Raw genomic sequence first — 21,358 nt, forward strand, 5'->3', positions numbered from 1 at the left:
CTTGAGATGAGAAGAGCATCTGAAATATGCTCCAAATAATGGTTAGGGGAAAAAAAGTATGCAGTGACCTTTTACTGTTTTTATACTATACTCTGGCTTTCTCACATGGACCTACCACAGTGAAATCCATATTCAGGGCTCAAAAACATCACCGCCTTCTCTAATTGGCATTTTATGCCCCCCTCAACCATCTATATTACGGAACAAACCACCATGCTCCCCAGGAGTTGCACGGAAGAGAGCAGAATCTAGAAATGAAGGTACTATTACTGGCTCTTTCATACAGCTACCCCAGTTGTAGAATAATTACTATTTTATAACATCGATAAAATCTTATTTGTTTGGTAACTAAAATGATTTGACAGCTGCCTGAAGAAGTTTGTATTATAACCGAGTATTTATACCACCACAGGCTAAATTAAACTAGGAAGAATCATCCTTGAATAAGCTGTTGACTTTATGCTAGTAATAATTCTTCCTGCAGAAACAGAGTTATGTTTGCCTAAAATAAAGCATTATACATTAGTTACGTTACCTACATATGGTATCATATTCTGTACAAATTATTGATTAAATATATAAAGATTGATTCTCTAAATGGCATAGTATACACATTATCACACTACATTAAGAATAAAGAATTGCTGGTTTCTGGTTTTATTGCAGATAAGTCAGAATAACGCAGCATGTCATTTAAAAATAAACTTCTGGTATTTCCAACAAAAGCAGGTACTTATTGGGCTGAAACATTACCAGTCAGACTGTCAAGAGTATAAATGGCAAAAGAAAAGATCTCAGAAACCAAGTTTTTACCTTAAGAAGTTATGGAACATCTAAATATTTTTAATATTAAAAGTAACTCCAATATATATATGTATTTAACATTTTCAAATTAAAATCTATCTATGGTACTCCATAAACTGGCCACAGAGTTGGTGACTTTTTTTACATTTCATAATATTATTAAATTTTCAGAAGCAACTAATTTGCATACACAAACAGATGGCAGAATGCTGTTTCAGCATTAATACTGTGCTAGCCACCTATACATAGCTGACTTCTTAGCAAAAACTTGCACAAAAAATACATTAAAAGCTTTAGAATCTCAGTATAATTTTCTTGTCATTGGAGGAAAGGCTTATAAATGATAAACACTTTCTTTGGCTCTTCTTTTACTGTGTGACAGAACATTTTTGGATGCATCCCTGCTCCCTACCCAACTTTGTCTCTTTCTCATACAAGTCTTTTATTCTGTTCCTCAGCAAACTGAGAAAGTCTCAGAGGTCAATGAAGAATTTACAGTTTAATTAAAGTCTAAATCTCTGCATTAGCATTGTTTGTGCTTTAGTATTACCTCTGACAAAGCATCACTTCTCCTTAATTCCTTTTCCCCCTTGAGGCTTGACTAAAGAGATCTTATCTACCTATTCTGTGTTTACTGTAGCCTTCTCTCACAAAATCCATTGTTTTTACTTTAACATTCTTCCCTCCTTTTGTTACTAGGGACAATAAACTCTCACTTAAGTCACATTTACCCAAACTTTCTTCAACTTTCATGTTTCAGTAAGTTCCCTGTTTTGAATCACATACAGAGTCTTTCTCCTGTAGATGACTCCTCCGCTTTCTATAGCAAAAAGTTGTCAACAGCAAATACACTAAAAAAATTACTGGTAAATATTCTTGTTTTCTCAACAGCTGTCTAATTTGTATCCACTACTACCACTGTGATCTGGGTTCTGTGTGATTTGCTACCTATCATGAAAGCTTCATCCACCTGGTTTATAGCTATAATAGATTTACATAATATTTTCCCTTCCATTACTGTTCACAGTCTTAAGAGTTGTAGCTTATTTTGTATGCATCTTGACACACCAAGTGCTGTCCTCTTCTTCCCCATCCCATATTCTATGATAACAAAGTCTTTTTAGACTGACAAAATGTCTCTATAAAAATGTACAAGTTGCTAAACACAACATACATTTAAATGAGTGGTATAAGATTTAAATGACTTACAAAGAAGATTAATGCCATTCTATGTCATTGAACAAGGTCTATAAAAATTAGGGCAAATAACTCTGCTCATCAGTAGTGCAAGGGGTCTGGACCCGATAATATGATTACTGTCAATACCCATTTTACAATATTCAGTAATGTAGTAAAGAAAACAATATTTCCTCAAACCCAAGAAATTCAAGTTCTCCAAGTCACCTCACTGACTTTTTTTTTTGTTTTTAAAATCATGATAGAACTGATTTACATGTTAGCTATCATATAAGCTAAAGATGGTTTCTTTTACTTTGTTGCAAATTAATCTCGGGAAGAAGTGGAAATATCAGAAAAATAAAAGTATAGCAATTCACGTTTCGTAGGAAGTTTTTATAATGTGTGTACGTAGTAACTACTTACTTAGAGTATTTTTATACTACTGAAGTGATGAACAAATAAGAAATACTGTTTTGGCTTTCACAAAAAAATAAAAGCCTCAAAACCAATTAAGTCATCTCCTATGAGAGTGGTTGTCCCAAGATTAAATGATTTTTTTCTTTGCTTTCCTTGTGGAAATCCATGAATATAGAAGGCACTATAGCCTCTGAAAGTCACTAGTGGCAAGTGATAAGTACAGATTACAAAGTGGTTTTGGTAAAACTTAACAATATTCTGTGTCCAGAAGGCACATAACTATTTTTACATGTTGTGTACAAAGAAATTTTTGAGATATTTCAGATCACAATTTAGACACTAACTCAAAGGCTGCACCACTTAAAGTAGGGACCTGACCCAGGCTAAGAAATCATACCGTGTCAAGTCAGAAGAGTTTCCCAAGTCTGTACAGAAAATGGAGAGAAACAGGCAGCTCTGAAGTGAAGGTTTTAAGAAGAAATATGCTTCTCTCTAATCTATAAGGTGCCTCAGTGTTCCTGATCAGGAAACCACCTTGATCCAGACAAAGAAAGTATTGGCAAAGACTCTCTTTTGCAGATAGGCATCTGCTGGAAGAAAGCAAGAGATAGTGGCTGTTGTACCTCTACAGAGTCCTTGAGGTAGTGGCTCAAAGCCCTCCTCAACCTGAGGCAGCTTGAGTCCACTCTCCCTTCTTTAAGGAGAATGCCCTAGCTACTATGGTATTTGCTGTTGCTAATCCCAAACTTCCTCTAAAAACTCTCAATGTTCAAGAGTCAGCGAGACACAGAGAAAGAACAAAGAAGAGAAACTCTGTAGTCTTCAGAGAAGGCAGGAAGATGTGCAGCGTCATGGTATCACATGGTAGGTTTTTCTATTTCCTTTGGCCATATAAGTTATTGCTTGCGAAGTAAACCTCTCGATATTAGGAAATAAAAGAATTTAATTAGCTCAGCATTTAACCAGCATCAATTCAGATTGTTACACACACCTCTGGTGCAATCTAAATACATTTTTCTACTGAATTATCTTTTTATTTAGAAAGGAAGAATTAAAGATAGAGGGAAAAGATTGGTTTTGAGACAGATTCAAGTGGCTAAGAATAGTGAGAAGGCACTACTTCTGGCAAAGGTACATATTTCAGCCATTTTTCACTCAGATTAGCACCACAATGATCACCAATGCTGCAGCTACATACTCCCTTTCACCTACACAAGATTGGCTTCTCTAACTAGACTACATCTGTGATGCACCACTTAAATTTCTTTAGTAGGATAAAATACCTCCCTTCTGATTTGTGGCCTTTAGCAATCACCTGTCAGGACAATTTAGCTGGCTTAAATTCTTTCACTGATAGACAATATAAGATATTCAGGATTTAGCAAAAATGGCCCTGGAGTACTTCAAGTCCTCTCTACGCAAGTCCTCTGGAGAGCAAGTCCCAGAACCTGCCTGTAGTATCAAAATGGACAACGCAGAAACCACAGCTTCTTACTCAGGGCAGCACCACTTGCAAAATTGGCTTTAAAACCCTAAAAAGGGCAACAGAACCCTGTGCTCCAAAATAGGAGCAAGTAAGGCACTACTTGCATGATACAAGGTTGCAGGACTATAGTGGACAAGGATACTAATAAGTATAAGGAGTAAATATAACCAAGTATCATGCAGTAGCAGCCTTATGAATCATGTAACAGAACTAGTTTCCAGCTTTTTCAGCTGTGAAGTGGTCCATAAACATTTGCTTGCTTATCTTCAGATATGTTCTGGATTAGATGATACTAAAGGTATTCCTGACAATAGGTTATATCAGACTACCAAACTCATCTTGGGTCAGCGTTACAAGGAGCAGAGCTCTCCTTTTGTGGCTGTGGTGCAGCTGCTTTCCATTCCACCCCTCCTGCTCCTCAGATCACCAGGCAGGAGGACTGGCCTTTAGGTGCACGTACCCTGAAGCAGCCAGAGGACTCCTTGACGGCATGTGCTCGGCAGCTGGTGTCTCAGACATCTCTGAATCTGAAGAGACATACCAACATCTTCACCAGGAAGATTTTCATCTGTCTCTTTCGGATCTCTTCGGAAATTACTTACAGATACATAGCTTTCAGTAATGTGCTTCACTAAGTTTGTTACTGACAGCTATCTCTGACTCAATTTTTAAAGGGTAGAGCCAAAGCTGGGTGGGGCTAAGTTCCTAGCAAGCAAAGGTGAAAATTTCCTTCATGAAAGCTACACTTCTGGTCTAAGCACAGAGGATCATCTATGAAACTATGTGCAATTATTCACAAAAGACTACACTACTTTAGCAAGCAAATTCAAAGACTACGTTCTAACATGTAACTACAGGTGGTAAGACAAAACTGGACAGTGGCTGAAGTTACCCTTCCCCTCTCTAGGCACCTCAGGTTGGATATTCTAGGACATACAGAGAAGAGACAGCCCCAGACAAGCCTCACAGTCTAAAGAAGTACTCCAGTGACTTCTGCACCAGTAGTAGAATATAAGTAAACAAGCACTTGATGAATATACTTCACTTTTTGCACTTTTAAAGTAGGCAACATCTCTAAAAAACCAAAACCTCAATGTTGTCAGTAATGGTTCAATTTGACACAGGGATCTTTTGACTGCTAGTGCTGAAACTGTTGAATAGCATCTAGCTCTTCAACAGCAACCTGTCCCAAACTGAAAACAGCTCCAATGTCTGATATTAAAATTGACAATGACTGGATACCATTCACAACAAAACAAGCTTCACAATTATTTTCATTGCATGTGCTAAAGTCACATGTGCTCATAAAATATCCATAAACTTCAAAAAAATTAAGCTAAGGAGTATTATGAACATTTTCACATCACTTTTGTAATATTTACTTTAGCCCGATAACATATCTTTTTAAAATTATGGCAAAATATTGCTTTACTTAGTGAGCAAGCTTAGCTACAGAATGAATTCAACCCATCTATAAATCAAATACTCACACATTGCTTTTCTTAAGTATCTTTTTTTAAAAAAAAGTTAAAACATTATTTCAGGCTTTTCCATTCATAAACTCAAATCTAACTGGAATATTTCTGCCAACAGTTTCTGGCATGTGTATGTGTAATATCAACCAAAGTACAGGAACACGGTGAGATGTTCAGATTCCACAGTAATGATTACCTCAATATAAAGGTCTCAAATACTAAAACAAACTTGTATTTTAAACAAATCTTACCTACTCAGCTGAGTACTAACAGGTGCTCAATACTTACGCAATTTTATGGGAAGTACATACAAAAAAAGTTGAACTTGGTCAAATCTCTTGGCCAAATGATCACTTGCTCTTTGAATGAACTCAGCACAAGTACTTCAGACAGTGAACACAAGTTCTCTTTACTGATACAATATATTTTATATTTAGGAAATGATAGCTTCAAGGTCTAAGGTTACTATACATTCCATTGAGCAGGGGCTTTTTTTAGTTAAAATCTTTAAAATAGGAATAAAATCTTAGGATGAGTTTTCAGAAGCTTCATACTACACTATTTCAGCCATTATATTCCAAGCTTTCCTTACTTTTCTCTGACTTCTACCCTATTGCAATAAAAGACCCCGCTTGTCAGAGTAGTAGGCTTCATGCTAGAAGCGACTCATTTTCCATAGCAATCTTAACATACTTTTTGCCTCACTTTAATTGCACATAAATTACCAAAATCCTTATTCCCTTCATCTCCCCTAATTTGGAATAATTGTCAGTTTAAACAGAAACACAGATGATATATCGGATCACAGTCAGCAAGACATGCTGTTCAGCATCCTCTGACCAAGAGCAAGAACACACAAAAAATTCTGCAAAGCCAACTTTAAAATCGCCTAGCCACAACAAAAGGTTCCTCTGACCTCAAAAATGTAGAGGCTGATATGTGACACAAAAGCACAGGATTGACTTTTCCTTCCTGCCTACATATGCTGCCAGCCCTGGGGAAAGCCACCGATGCTGAGTTCAGGTGAAGAACTCGCATGCAGAAATACATGGTCGATGCATCATTCAGAACAAATCTTTTTCCTCAAAATGATTCTGTATCTGGAATAAACATTGTTCCAAACACGCAATGTGGTATGGAGAATAAGAATGTCAGTTCCTGGATATAATCTAACTTCCCAATATGAATGTAAGTAAACAATCAGGTAAATCTGTTAACTGGCAGCAAAAAGATAATATCTCTCATTTTAACTACTGGTAGTAACAGGAGTTCAATTGCTCAGATTGAAGGTCACAGTTTTCCTAAATCTGTGTTCTGAGCTCTGGATATTCTTGATATCTACACAGATATCCCACAGAGCTTTTACCTATGGCAAGTTCCTGGCCTCAAAGACAACTAATGGTAAATAAAATCCACAACTTTGTATTTCATTTAAAAATATCTTTTAGAAGGAATGTTAATTCTTAATAGGTTTACCGAACAACTTCTTACAGATAAGAGAACGAGAGTGCTTAACCTATCTTTTCTAAGTCATTATTTTGATGTTTTAAATTCTTCTCCAAAATAAACAGTTCAAAACATCAGTCTCTCTCCATCCTGGAGTGTTTTGGCATTCATATTAAGTGTCTCAGTTCCACCCTTAGAGTCCCTTGATGTCATCTTACCAGAGTCCCTTCTAAGAACTACTGCTTCTTAGTCCAAAATGCTATGACAGAACTAGACCTGTATCAACCTCAGTAAACGCTGTTCTTGCAGAGTACTTGACTACAAAAGCCCAACTCCAGGCAAGGTATCTCAAGTATTCCTCCATGGTGACACTGTCATGAAGTCCATACTCACTGATTTAGCTTTAATTACTGCTGTTATTTCTTTACATGGTTTTGACACAGGCCAGTTGGCTGATCTCTACATGATCTTCTTGTGACATGAACATCTCCCTACTCGAGTTTAGACATTTGTGACTTAAAGGAGAAAAGTTTTTGTCACAGTTGTTAGTATGATTAGATTCCCTGGATTATATTATATTCCAGCACGGTCCTAGCTTTCTCTATCCTCAAAATGCAAGTAGATGAATATTCATTATCATCTGCATTAAGTATCATTAAATACTGAGATCAAATAAAATACTTGGCATCACTCCTATTCATGATTTTCTTCTCCATGCAATTTTTCCTCTTGTTATTTCCTGTCATCTTCTACCTCAAGTGTATCCTCAGGTTAAATAGCCACATTTCTGAAATATAGCAAAAAAATGTGGATTAAACTAAAACCACAAGCAAAAGTTCCTTACACTTTGGAGCAGCTTATGAGAATCTGGGTTACATTTCTAATCTCAAAGAAGCCAGAAAGTATGTAAACAAACTAGAAAACTTATTTCTATTCCACTGAAAAAGTTTTTAGAGAAAGTGAATTTGGCCTCAAACACCAGCAAGTCCAGGTTGCCTGAGCAGACTACTTTTAACAATTCTCCATGCAGTCTAAAACAGTTAACAGTGACATTAATGCTATTTAAGACAACCAAGGGGATTTTTCCTTCTGTAAAAGAGTTCATGCAGCTCAGTGGAAAAGCAGATAGAGGATGGAAATGAAAGCTTTATTTCACTAAACTTTGTTGGGTTTATTTATTTATTTTTATTCTTGTATATTTAATAGAAGCTTTTTAATGGAGTTGTTGTAATAAGTCCCAAACTAAATTACTGCAGAACCCTAAAATACTTTTCTTAAATATCTAACATTTTAGTAGTTAAAAGGTTTTAGAAGACCTTACAATGACTAAGCCTGAGATGCTTCCCATCAAACATCTAGCTTCAGGCAGGAAAAAAAAAAAAAAAAAGAAAGAAATTTTATAAGATTAAACTCTCAGGAAATATTCTTATACCCCTTCTTCCTTAGCATCGGTGCCTTAGCCTCAGCCCTGAATCAGCAATAAACCTGTGCTAGTTTGTAAAAGACTGGGATTAGCAATTGAAGCTTATAAAACAATTTCCTGCAATAGGTTTAAGTTTGCCTATACACATGTGAACAAAGTGGCAAAGTTCAAGGCAAATCATGCTGCTGTTCCATGTAACAGGCAAGCACACAGCACATTTATATATACAAGGAACAGGCAAGGTGTGCATTAAAAGACAAGCACTTGAATGCATGACAAATTGAGCCCAACTCATCCATGGTATGTTTTCCATTGTTGAGGGAGAGCTAAATTACTTTTAGGAGTTGTGTAGCTTTTTTTAAACAGCAGGCATCTTGACTTACAATAAATTAACACTTTCATGCATCATGCCCTTAAGTAGATTTGAAGTTGCTTTTCCCTCTAAACTGTGTGCAACTGACCTTCAGAAATCAAGGCTGCCTCTGTATACAGCTAGGGAGCTAAATGTGATCAATATGGTTCTTTCTCTATAAAGACTGGCATAATGCAAATCAATCTGCTGTAGAAGACCTCTTGTTGCTAATAGTTTGTGAGAACTTTTATTATGTCATTGTTTTCAAAATACTGTTATGCCAAACAATTAAATAGGAAATTCTCTACACGATCATATTATATATTCCCTATGCATATGTGCATTCATACACTTTTAAAGGTTTTTAATGGCATTCTTGAACTTTCAACCTCTATTTTACTTCATTTTCAAGTTACTATAATTCACATCATGCCTGCAAATATTCCTTGATTGTAATGGCCGTCCATCTTTTATAATGAACTTTTCAGCTAATCAAATGATGAACTATTCCTAGCGAGGCAAAGCAAAGAAGGATTACTGTTGCTGCAAAATCATTGTCAATACAGGAAAGACCAGCACATTTACTTGTTTTCATCAAGCCGTAATGCTAATTGTTAATTTATCTGCCCAGTTTAATAAATCAAATTCAAAAGTGGACATTTGGACATAATTACAGTTTAAAAACATACGCCTGAAAAAGTGATAAGCGATATATACAGATCAAAGGCTTAATGTTTGCTATTTCATGTTGTGTACCTTCCCCCATTTAACTGGCGAAAAATAAACTGGTTTTGCCTTTTGAAAAATGCTACTTCCAGCAATATTATTATGATATTTAACAAAGTAAACAACTTCACAAGCAAACTATACATAAATATGGAGATGAGTTATTCAATTAACCCCAAAGTATGGACAGTTTTGTTCCATGTCTGACAAATTCTTCAACTTCTGCTAAGCTGATCAGTAAAAACTCAGCTAATTGAATCCATCGATGTGAAAAACCACAGGCTCAAGTCTGTACTGCATACTTCAAGCTGAAGGATTTCTGCTTCAGCCATGGCGGTAATAGTCAGTGGGGTCAGGTCAAAGAGGGTTAAAGTGAGTCAGGATATAGCCAAAGGAATACATCAAACACTGATTTTAAAAGGGCAATTAATCTTAGACAGAAATGTTTCCTGGGGAATGAGATCTCAATCTTAAGAGCACACTACATGATGTAGCAGTAAAAATGTACATATACAAGCTTAGAGAGCTTTCATCCTGTGATCACAAACAGAAGGGGAGTGCTGTTTATCAGAGAAATACAAACCCTTGCTAAAATACTTACATTAGCTTCTTCCGGGCCCTTACTCATTGAAAAATAAATTCTTTAATGAGCAGGCAATAGAGTTTGCACACATGAAATATTTTTTTCTGTACAGGTACTGTAAGTTCTTTTGAACAGCTAGTCGATTAAAGTATTTAGAGATCTCTACCACAGTAAAATTAAAGAACTTAGTCTTGCAAAACTCAGGAAAGAGTGGATAAATAAGTAATGGAATACCTGAAGGGCTCTTTACACTGAACAGTAACTTTAAAAAAAATAAAATAAACTAACCCTCCCCACAAAACAGCTACCTGTTCAGAGTTAAGATTGGAAGTGAATTTTCATCCAAAGTTCATTTTAATTTTTCCATTCCAAAATACCAAGAGAGTTCGCTTCAAAGCTGACAGATTATCATATAATCTTTATTTTTAAGGAGAGTTTGGCTAGTAACAAGTTTTTTTTGTTTGTTTTAGAGTTCAGAAAGTATCTTTCCACTTTACAGCAGAAAAGTAGGTCCATAAAACTTATAACACATATATACAGCATTTGCAAACAGAATTTGCTAAGTTAGTATCATTAATTAGTTAGCAATATTACTAGGAATCATTAGCTATGTGGACAAAACACTGCAGGTACATAGCTCTGAAATAAGTTACAGCTAATTTTGCTGCATTAGTTTGCAGTTTAAAGAGAGCTGGCTTTGCAACCACCCTTCCGAGGATACTGATCCCCAACATCACAAGTGGCAGAATGGCATCTATTTGTGTATCTGGTCCATAAATTTGGCTTCTTTGCTTAAATTGCCAGTGAGTAAGAGTTTGCATTAAGAGCCTGGACTCAGTGAAGTTTCCCAAAGTGTAGATAACCGCTGCATTTTGCCATTGTTAAGTGTAGTGACGATACCATCAGGAAAAAGGGCAAGGAGCACAAGAGGCATTCAAATCTTCAATGACTATAGCACCTCTCTGCACATGCCAAGCCACTGCGTAAGACTTTGGCTTTGACATAAGGAAAAGTTTTACCTCTATTTTCTTACAAATATTCTCCAAATTGCTACCAGTGCCAAATAAGATAGAAAGCACAATTTATCCACTGAATGTGAAGTTATCAAAATCTCTGATTAAAATGATATTCAAGAAGGGGACAACTACTACTACCAAGTGCTGCTGAATCCTTAGAGAAGAGAGTAAGACACAGCAAATAGTGTTTATTAGTGGATTACTCTGCTTTACACAATTGGTAAGGCTGCTACTTTTCTCCTAATTATTTTTTTGAAGGTCCTTTAGTTTTGCAGGTTCTCTTCTTTTTAGCCCTGTTAAAGGTATAGATATAGCTCATAAAATGGACCAGAACTGACTCTCTGGACCTCAGGCCAAGTGTCAGAGCACAGCTCGTGTCTATTCAACTAAATTACCTCCTTTTCCATATTGCTTACTGAGAATAGTCTGCAGACTGTTAATCCATGAACACTAGTCAAATTTTCTGGGAGAGTATTAATTGGCCTAGACCAAAATTATGCCAGAGAACTGCTAATAGTCATACAGCACAAACAACGTATGTTCAGCCCTCTTTTATTCACTAGTATAAATAAAACACTTAACACCACAGTGTCTAAATCCAGTTGTGCACTGCAATATCCTGGTTGAGAACTTCACGCTTCAAGTCTTCACAGGGTTTACTGCTGTCTCCTGAAAGCTTTGGTAGACCCACTGAAGTCTCCAGTTACACTTGTACCAGTTACAGCACTAAAGGCAGCAGTGATTATACAGCACATGAATGTTAACAGGATGATGACCTCTACCAAAAGAAAGAAAAAAAAAAAAAAAAAAGAATTTTGGAGCACTCTCACATTTTCTATGGAACTAATTGTAAAAAATATCCTGTAAGTCGATATACTTTGTGTACCTTAGCTGTTGCTGACATGCTTGTTTCTGTGAGTGAGGATATATGAGAAAGTAGGAGAAAGGTTTTGTTTGGGTTTTTTTCTGTGAAGTTTTTGATGGCTTAGTCATACTGAGTGACCTCTGTGATCTTCTTGGGACGAGACAGACTGATTTAGATCAGGATTCAAAAAAATCCAATTCTTAACTCTGCTACTGACCTCAGTGTGACCAGGTACAAGCCACATCACCCCTCTGTGCCTCTAATTTCTCCTTCCTTTTTGTCTCTCTTCAATCACCTTTTGTCTAATTGATAAATTCTGTGAGAACACACTGCAGTGTCCATACAGTGCATAAAGAACCTGAAGGTCTCCTCCTAAAACACAAAAAATACTCTTTTTAAAACTGAAAATTCACCACAAACAAAACATTTTGTCAAGATGCTTTGATTCCAACAGTTTTCCTAAAACTCATATGCACAGTAGATTACTGACAGAAAACTTGCCCAGTTTCTAGTAATTTTCCACAATCTTTTCTTGACTGCCTACGTTTTCAGATCCACAGCACTCCATCAGGGATTTGGGGGTACGACACTGATGGTCCCAGGAAGTGTAGCTCTACTGCAGCCCATGAAGCAGATGGCTCTAGGATTAAAAATCCAACCTCTCTTCTGCAGAGAATTTAGAAGTGCTGGCTTGTGATTTCCAAACTGAATAAGCTAAATTTTGAAAAAGTTATTTTGCTCTGTGGAGGATTTTACTTTCTCCATTTCATACTACGTTAATAATAGATTTAAATAACTCTTGTGCCTCAATAAAGTCATTGGCCTTCTTACAAATTTAAAGAAAATAGTCTGGAGTCTGATACTAATAAAACTTATTGGGTGGCCAACAGAACAAATTTAGGTGAAGCTGATCAAAATTCCAAAGGCTTGTCCGAGAAACAGGATTATTTCCCTATTTGTTGTACCTCTTCCTACATTCTCCCCTTTCAAATATGAATGCGTGTGCATGCCCAGAAACCACTAAGTCACAAAGAAAAAAAAGCACGTTACTCTTGTGATATTAGGAAAGTTGGTGGATGGAAGAGGAAAGACTAGACTAGAATAGACCATTTCAGTTGCAAGGGACCTAAAATGCTAATCTAGTCCAACTGCCTGACCAAAAGTTAAAGCATGTTGTCAAGGGCATTGTCCAAATGCCTCTTAAACACTGGCAGGCTTGGGGCATCAGCCACCTCTCCAGGAGCCTGTTCCAGTGTTTGACCACCCTCTCGGTAAAGAAATGCTTCCTCATGTCTAGTCTGAACCTCCGCTGGTGCAGCTTTGAACCATTCCCACACATCCTATCGCTGGATACCAAGCTGTAGAGAGGAATGAGGTCGCCTGTCAGCCTCCTTTTCTCCAAGCTAGACAAGCCCCAAGTCCTCAGCCGCTCCTCGTAGGACATTCCTTCCAGCCCTGTCACCAGCTTTGTTGCCCTCCTCTGGACGCATTCGAGGACCTTCACATCCTTCTTAAATTGTGGGGCCCAGAACTGCACACCGTATTCAAGGTGAGGCCGCCCCAACGCTGAATACAGCGGGATAATCCCCTCTTTTGACCATCTGGTTAGGCTGTGTTTGATGCACCCCCGGCTGGGGTTTGCCCTCTTGGCTGCCAGGGCACACGGCTGACTCGTCAACCGTGTCAACTTGTCAACCAGCACCTCCAGATCCCTTTCTGCAGGGCCGCTCTCCAGCCACTCCTCTCCCAATTTATACTTGTGCCCAGAATTACTCCGTCCTAGCTGCAGGGTGTGGCATTTAGACTTGTTAAGTTTCCCATTTGCCACTAGGAAAGGGGCAGAGGGCTCACAATCTACCAAATGGATAATCTTTGTATAGCTGATTGATGTAAAGTTGGAGCAATCCTTAAAACCAAGTTATGCTTGCTGTTTCCTGAGAAATTCTATGCAGAAAGAGCACAACCAGCCGCAGATCCCCATGTTTTTTCTTTTGACAGCAAGCAAGCCAGAACATTCTGTCTACACAGTAGCCCTGATTATGCAAAGAGCTTTCTTAGAAATGAAGACGGCTAACAAGAAGCCATATAAACAGCACAGCTGCCACACTATTAACTCTCAGATTATTTGCACCTTTCTGTGTAGTCATGACAAATTAATTCTATATTTATTAATTCTGTGGTCATGACTATTAATTCTGTAATCTCAAGACAACCACTGGACTTCCACCCCTTTTGATCAAAAAGAACTACTAAATCATAAGGTATGCAATTTTAATACAGAAAAAACCAAAAAAATCTTTTCACTTAAAAAAAAAAGCAGCTGGGGCAGGTAGGTGTGTGGGTGGGTGTAAAAAAAAATAATCAAAAAATCGGAAGTCAGACAGATGAAAGGCAGATGCAGAAGGATAATCCAAGCAGATGGCCTGGTTAGGAAAAGATAACAGGCACAAATAATGACTCATACCAGAAAGGAGATGTACATGATGACCTCCTCTAACATGGACAGCACCATTGAGTCAAGGACACAAGGAGGGTGGAATAGCTTAAGTAGTGGTTTGAAGTTCAGTTCTGACCTGCAAGATGACTCTTGTAGTAGAGGAGATAGTGGACTAGAATTCATATCACTCATGAGCTTTTAATCATCTTTTCATACGCCTGCACACTACAAGACCTCTAACCCTTCACAATACTGTCATATCCATGTGGGATGAAAGTGTGGCTAACAAACTGCCTCAAACTGACTGGGGCTAGTTATAGTTCTAAACGTAGGTGGCTGGAAAAGTACTTCAACACTGTACCTCCACAGCACTGAAAAGCAGAGACCAGCCTGCAGAGAGCACAAGCAGTCAGACTTACTAGCTAGACATGGGGAGCAAAAGCTTCCCAAGTTTGCTCACCACCAGAGCAGCAAGGACTGGGATGGTGCTGTGCTGCTCCTCTCTTTGCTGTGCAGCTCCCATGGTAAACCCAGGTCAGGCTAATTCTGACCTCAGACAGACCAAGCCCAGTTATATTTCATGTCAATTCAAAGACATTCACACTGCATACGTTTATCTCCTTCTATTGCACTACTTGTCACTTGCACCAAAATTAGGAGCCTACATAGCAAATCTAATCTAAATTCAATTTTCTGTTTGACTAATTTACTGGAAGTCAATACTTAGAAAACTGAGGGAGAACAAAACCAATTAATATGTAGTCTCTCATACAATATACATTACAAAAAGCTGAGAGTTAATTGAAAACAGTTGATCCCTAATTTTACAAAATCATTCAGTACAGCAAGTCTTAAGACAAAAATCCTGGAAGTCTTTTTGATCCTTGTTTTATTTCTAAAAGAATTAATGACTCTGCTGTAGAAAGAGGTCAGTTCACACAGCTTTTCTGAATGAACAACAATGCTGTGAAAACTGGGATTGATTGATAGCCTACTGTTTGCGTCATTATGTCCAAATGTTTACCATTTGAGTCTTCAAGAAAGCATGAGACAAAAATCAAAACAAGTTTTATGAAGACTTCAACAACACTGGCAAATTAAAATTGTATCCAGAATTGTTTAGACATGATAGCAGTGGAGGAAAACTGTTTCCTTCTGCATTATACAATTTCTATCTTTGCATTATGCAGTGTCTTAGATTTCTGGTGTGGAAGAGGAAAGAACTATTTCCCTCCCCCAGAACAACTCTGTTTTCTATCATTTTAACCCTTTGCCTCTTCAAAGCATTCTGTTGAACTCAACACTGTTTCCTCTTGCAGTTACTGCTCTGTAGTTATGCAAGATCATACTGTGTTCATCCCCTTCTCCTAGTAAGATGAGTCACCACTTCTAAATGAACTGTTTACAATATTAGGATGTTCTTTTACAGGAACCTCATAAATGTCTATTAAACAATTTTTTTTTTTTTTAAAATCACTGAATTATTCACTTTTTTTTTTACATTTGATAAATACTGAAGTTCAGAACTGGTATCACTACTTCTGGAAACAAAGGCCCCTCAACTGGCAACAGGAATACCTATCATCAGATGCATAAAACTGTGGGGAAATGCAGCATGACCTCCCTAGCAGCAACGGATAGATAACACCTAATTTTATTTATCTGTCATAGACAACATTGTTGCTGTAAGCAGGTAGCTTAATCTAACTAATCTCAGTAAGACAGAGGTTATTAGACAGTAGGGAAAAATAGCCATGGTGCTGTCTCCTTCAAGCACAGATAATTAATTTTGTTATTTAGCAGTTTTGGGAAGAATACGCATAAGTAATGTGTTCTACCATATCCACTATGTGACCTTATGCTATATTTGCAGGCAACAACATGATCTTAACATATTCTCTTCCTTACCTGCGTAGAAAGTGTAACTATGCAGTCAGTCTAAGAGACCACAGGCAATATCAAGCTTCATCTCAGCCTGTTCCTCCATAATACACTAAATCTTCTCACAAATAGTAATGACTCTTGAGTTATTTAAAAGACCACCTAATTCTCTGGAACTGGAACTACTGCTGACAATTCCACTTTACCACACAAGAACTGTCCAATTAAAGGATAAACTTTTGTCTGTGCAAGTGGCATCCACAAGCATAGGAAAAAAGATCAGACAATGAGTTTACAAGCTGTAGCATGAATAATCAGAATAATCTGATACTAACCCTGGAGTCCTCATGAATGGGTGTTTCATATTAAAATAAAAAAGACATCTGTCATGAGCTTAGATTAAAAAACTACATGATGCACAGTCTATGAGAAGTGAAACAAGGACTTTGGACTGTTGGCTGGAAAGGAATTTTTTATGATTTCAGGAGTGTAAAATGGTGAACGAAAAGGGGGATACTGGACAATTTTATTCTGGACTTCCCTGAGTAACCAGGACATTAGTCTTCTTGGAGGACATCTGAAAACCAAGAGATCTAAACTGGGAAATGGAAGAATGTTGATAGAGAGGCATGGTCCCTAGGTATCTAAGTATTTTAGATTTTTCATATCCAATGGTTCAAAAAAATATTGGAAAACTCAAGGGAAATGAAGTATAGAAAATGGAATACCACAGCACAAGCACAATGGAAATACCATATGGAAAGCAAGAAGAAAGAAGTAAAGCAGAAGTGACAATGACTAACTACTTCCCTGAAAATCTAGATCTATTTCTATTAGGAAATCAGCTAAGTTTTGAAAAACTACAAAAATAGTTATGCAAATTATGGTGAATTTAATCAAAGAGGTAGAGGAGCCAATTTTAAAGGATGCAAAAGCAGATATTAAAAGAGTAACAAAGGACAGCAAGAGTTATGTATGACTAGAATAGAGGTATTGAATGAACACGATACAGGGAAAAGAAAGGGAACAGCTGTAGACCCACTGACATGAAAGAAAATAAGATGGGTCAACACAAGTTGAAAAAAAGAACTGAAAAATAAGTGCCACTCTTCTATGATGCTGGGATCAAGACCAGAAATAATTAAACATTGCCCCAAACCTAAATGACTAGCTTGCCTCGGTTTTAAGTATGAGCAACTAGGGAGAAACAAATGTAAAACCAAAACCAAGCACACACATACACTGCCCCCCCCACCCCCCCCCCCAACAGCATATGATCACAACGGAGAACTAAACACAGTTTAATATGCTCAAATTGCAGAACTTGCAAAGTCTTACTTTAAAATACTGCAAACAAATGAAATTGCACATCTTCTAGTAAGGATTCCCAATAACTCTAGGGGATCAGGAAAAGCAGTCCACAAATAGCAAGCGAAGTATTATCTATACAACCACAGAACTCAAGTTCGATTTCAACTGTATGCAGCCCTTAGACAAATTTCAGTAAACAATAATTATGGAAATACAGAAAATAAGTACTAATAAACAGCATAGGTTTATCCATAGTAGAACTTCAGACTGAGGCATCTGTCTTTCATTTATGAACTGCTGTGTAACTGATAAATTACAATTTATTATTGCAATAACTAAAACCCAAGTAATAACACGCCCGAAAGAGATTACAGTAGGCTGCAATACAGAGGAAGCGATTACTGGATTAGTTTGTGTCTGAGAATATTGATTTTAATATTTATTAAACATGACAAGTAGGACTTCACTGCTTGCCAAACTTCATGTCAACACAGGAGGATCAGAACAAAGAAAAAAAAAATTGAAACAAATTAAATGCATCAATATTAAATGCAAGGTGATACACTTTCTGTGATGACTTGGTCTTACTATTTCTGTTGCCACATAACCACAGCTGCTGCCTGTAAAGCAGCTAAATAGGCACGAAGGAAAAACTACTCAGCTAATGAGAAAAATATGCAATTTAACACATTTACTGTCTAAATACTCATTTAGACAGAAAATTAGAGAGGGTTCCATTAGATCAGTTCTAACCTAGTCTTCTGGAAGAAAGTACTGTACAGTACTACAGCAGGAGTACTGTAAGGTAAAAAACCAGCATCTTCCCTGCATGTTGTCTCAACATTGCATTATTCTTAAAGATGTTTGCTACTAATAAAGTTAGCCATTCTCCTTCTTGTTCTAGAGGAACACGGTATGCTTTACAGTCAAGATAATGTAATTGACGAAAGTTTTAAGAACTACACTGGGCTTCTTAACACTTGTTCTAATTCGAAGTACTGCTTTTCTTCACACTTTCTGATCATTACTAGTTATGTATAAATTACTTGATATGCATTTTGACAAATGGGTTCCAAACTGCTATAAACTCTGCAACAACTCCACTGCAGTGATTAAGGATAAAAAAAATCAAGCTAGCACTCCTTGCAGTCTGAAGAGTTAAAGGACAGACTCCAAGTAGAAGACACTCTTTCCTTTGGTCTAACAATGCCCATGACAAAAAGCCTTCAACTTTTATCCATCAGTTTTCCTCTGATGAACAGTTTAAATAGATGAAACTATTCAGCAATCCAGAAAGGTGAGCACTGTACAACATCCACCAAGCAGGATAATATATACATAGTTGAATAAAGGACCAGTTTGAGGAGGGAAAGTATGGGTTGGGATAATAACTGCTCAAGTAGTTATTTTTTAGAGCAATTCAACAAACAATAAAAGCCTTGAATAAATAGTTTCATAAGCTAATTTAAATAAAATGCAGTATCTAAACAGTTACCCACAGTCTGTAACAGTCCAAAGTAATATCGACACAATATTTTACAAAGACCATTTTCACTATCAGTGTTTTAATGTCACTATTCAACCTGTTCTACTTCTGACAGTGTTCTTTACATGGTGTTTTCAACAATCAATGTATATATTCAATCCACATACACATTTTTTTTTTCATTGAAATATTTTTTCTCAGCACAGTTAAAAGAGAGACTTAATTATATCCACGTTTCCTAAAGCAAAGGCATATAGACACTGTGGGTGGTTCTTGAAACCCTTCCCTCCCTCTTCTTGTGGTGGTCCCCAAGTATCTGGCAGCAGGAACAGCTCACATATATGGCTACAAATGCTGACTCTGAAAATCATATATACTGTGTGTTCCCACGGCACAAAGCTCAGTTACGGATGTCACCATAGACAAGCAATCACCACAATTACCATGAAGCTTCCAGTTGAGTAAAAAGTCATTGGAAAAAGAAAACCATAGAGGAAAAACAACAACAACAAAAAGGTAACAGATGGAGAAAAACAGAAAGAGAAGCTCATATTGATTGTGCTGCACTGACAAAAAGATGCAGCTAATGTCACTGATGCATTAATTCACTAAAGGGGGGGGGGGTAAAAAACAGTCTTGGAAAAATATCTACATTTTTGAAAACAAGAGAGAAAATGGTTGAAAACAACTTGCTTCACCAATATCTATTATGTCTTTAAACATTACCTTTGCTACTACTTTTTTTTTCCTTTGTTCAGAAAAATTTAGTACATCTAAACTTTAATAACACTGAATAAAGTCTGAAAATGCAGATGTGGAAAAGACTTTGCCATCATTTTCTAATACACTTTTGATAATGTATTCTATTTTATTACAACATTAGTTTAATGCCTTGAGCAGAATAAATATAAACTGTAGATCAAGACAAAACAAGTTTACAAGAACAAAAATTAGAAGATACCAAAAAAGGTCTAAAGAGGATGGTTATTAATATAATGAAATTCAGTCAGTCTTGACCACAAGCTATTTTTCTTTCATAAACTGTTTCATCAGATTTTCCTGTGGAAAGAGACTGTATTATCATCATTTTATAGATCACAAACTGAAGTCAAGGAGACATTGTGGCCAGAAGGATCCATTTTTTGGAGGGTGGGAAAGAAGAATAGTAATGAGAGGCCTAGAACTTGACTTCAGACAGTGCCTGGTGTTTGCACACTCAAAGCCTCAGAGCTCTTGCTGATTCCAAGTACAAGCGAGCAAGCTGTTAAGCAGAACACACTCACATTGATCACTGGATTTTTCTGGTGCTCCTTGCTAGAAAATGGGTGGTTTTGTTACACTCAGCTTGCCTAGTATCACATTTGAATGAACTCCCTAGGGGAGAAAGAACTTAATTCAATTCCCAAAGGCAGTATTCAGCTGCCTAAATTATAATACTTCCCAAAGTACCTTAATTCCCCATCCATCATTTCAACAATCAGGACAATGATTTTTCACTACACAGCCCTGACACTAAAATATGCCCAGCCTGGGCAAGAAGACAAAAGTCTCACAGAAAACAAAGGGAGATGAGAGATGGCCAGTGATTGTAAGCTGTATAATGATCAGTGTGCATATGTATCAAAATTAAGATTGTACAGGCAGTCTACAACTCTGACGCCTCCTAAATTTCAAGTATTCAACTTCAAATGGATACAGCTATTTTAGAAGGAAAACATTTATGCAGCTTCCCAGGTTTCCAAAAAATGCTTGCAAATTAAATTCTCACATGCCCCTAAAATGAATAGAAACACTCAGCTCTACAATCTCCTTTGCATTTTGAACTGATAGAGCATCTACTGACAGAGGAAGCTTGTTAAACCCTTGGTGAACCAGCATCAGAGAGAAAATGAGTTGACTAAGTGGGTTTCATTGAGACTTCAGCAGCACTGACATGCTGAGGTTCTGTAGTCTCAGGAGTCTAGTCCACTTGCTGGGAAAGAAGGAAGTATGTCCTTGTTATGACTGCTAACATTTCTATAGGCAAAACTCAAAAGTGGCACTACGCAGTCTGGTGAGTTAGTGTTGGGGTTTTTTTTAATAGCTCAAAGGTGTAGTAGAGCATGAACACTTAATATGGAGCACATTACATTTGAATAGGAAATGAGATGAGTGGATAAAGCCAAGCAAGAGAATAATCAAAGTTCCCTTATTGGCTAAGTTGAATCATCAGTGAACAAAGTATGATGAGTCGAAGCAGTCAAGCCTGAACCACTGCTGCACTTCACACCTCTTAAGTACACTAACCTTACCTCTGCTTGTTCTTCAGCAGCAAGAATCACTGCTGTCATGGGCATCCATCTTTTCAGGACATTTTCTCTAAGTCTGATCCTTTCTCTATCATCTCTCCATTTTGTCCTAGCTCTGCTTCCTCCTGATCTATCTCCTAGGTCTTTTTTCTTTCCATATTGCCATGCTTAATCTTCTACTTT

At 37.2% G+C, this 21,358-nt stretch overlaps 1 protein-coding gene across 2 annotated transcripts in view; it reads right to left on the reverse strand.

Annotated features, from left to right (window-relative positions):
• Window positions 1–21,358, reverse strand: part of ATG5 (autophagy related 5) — an 84,403-nt gene that overhangs the window by 3,150 nt on the left and 59,895 nt on the right. The gene's annotated exons all lie outside the window — the stretch shown is intronic.

Source organism: Accipiter gentilis, chromosome 15 (assembly GCF_929443795.1).
Source record: "Accipiter gentilis chromosome 15, bAccGen1.1, whole genome shotgun sequence".
NCBI lineage: Eukaryota > Metazoa > Chordata > Aves > Accipitriformes > Accipitridae > Astur > Astur gentilis.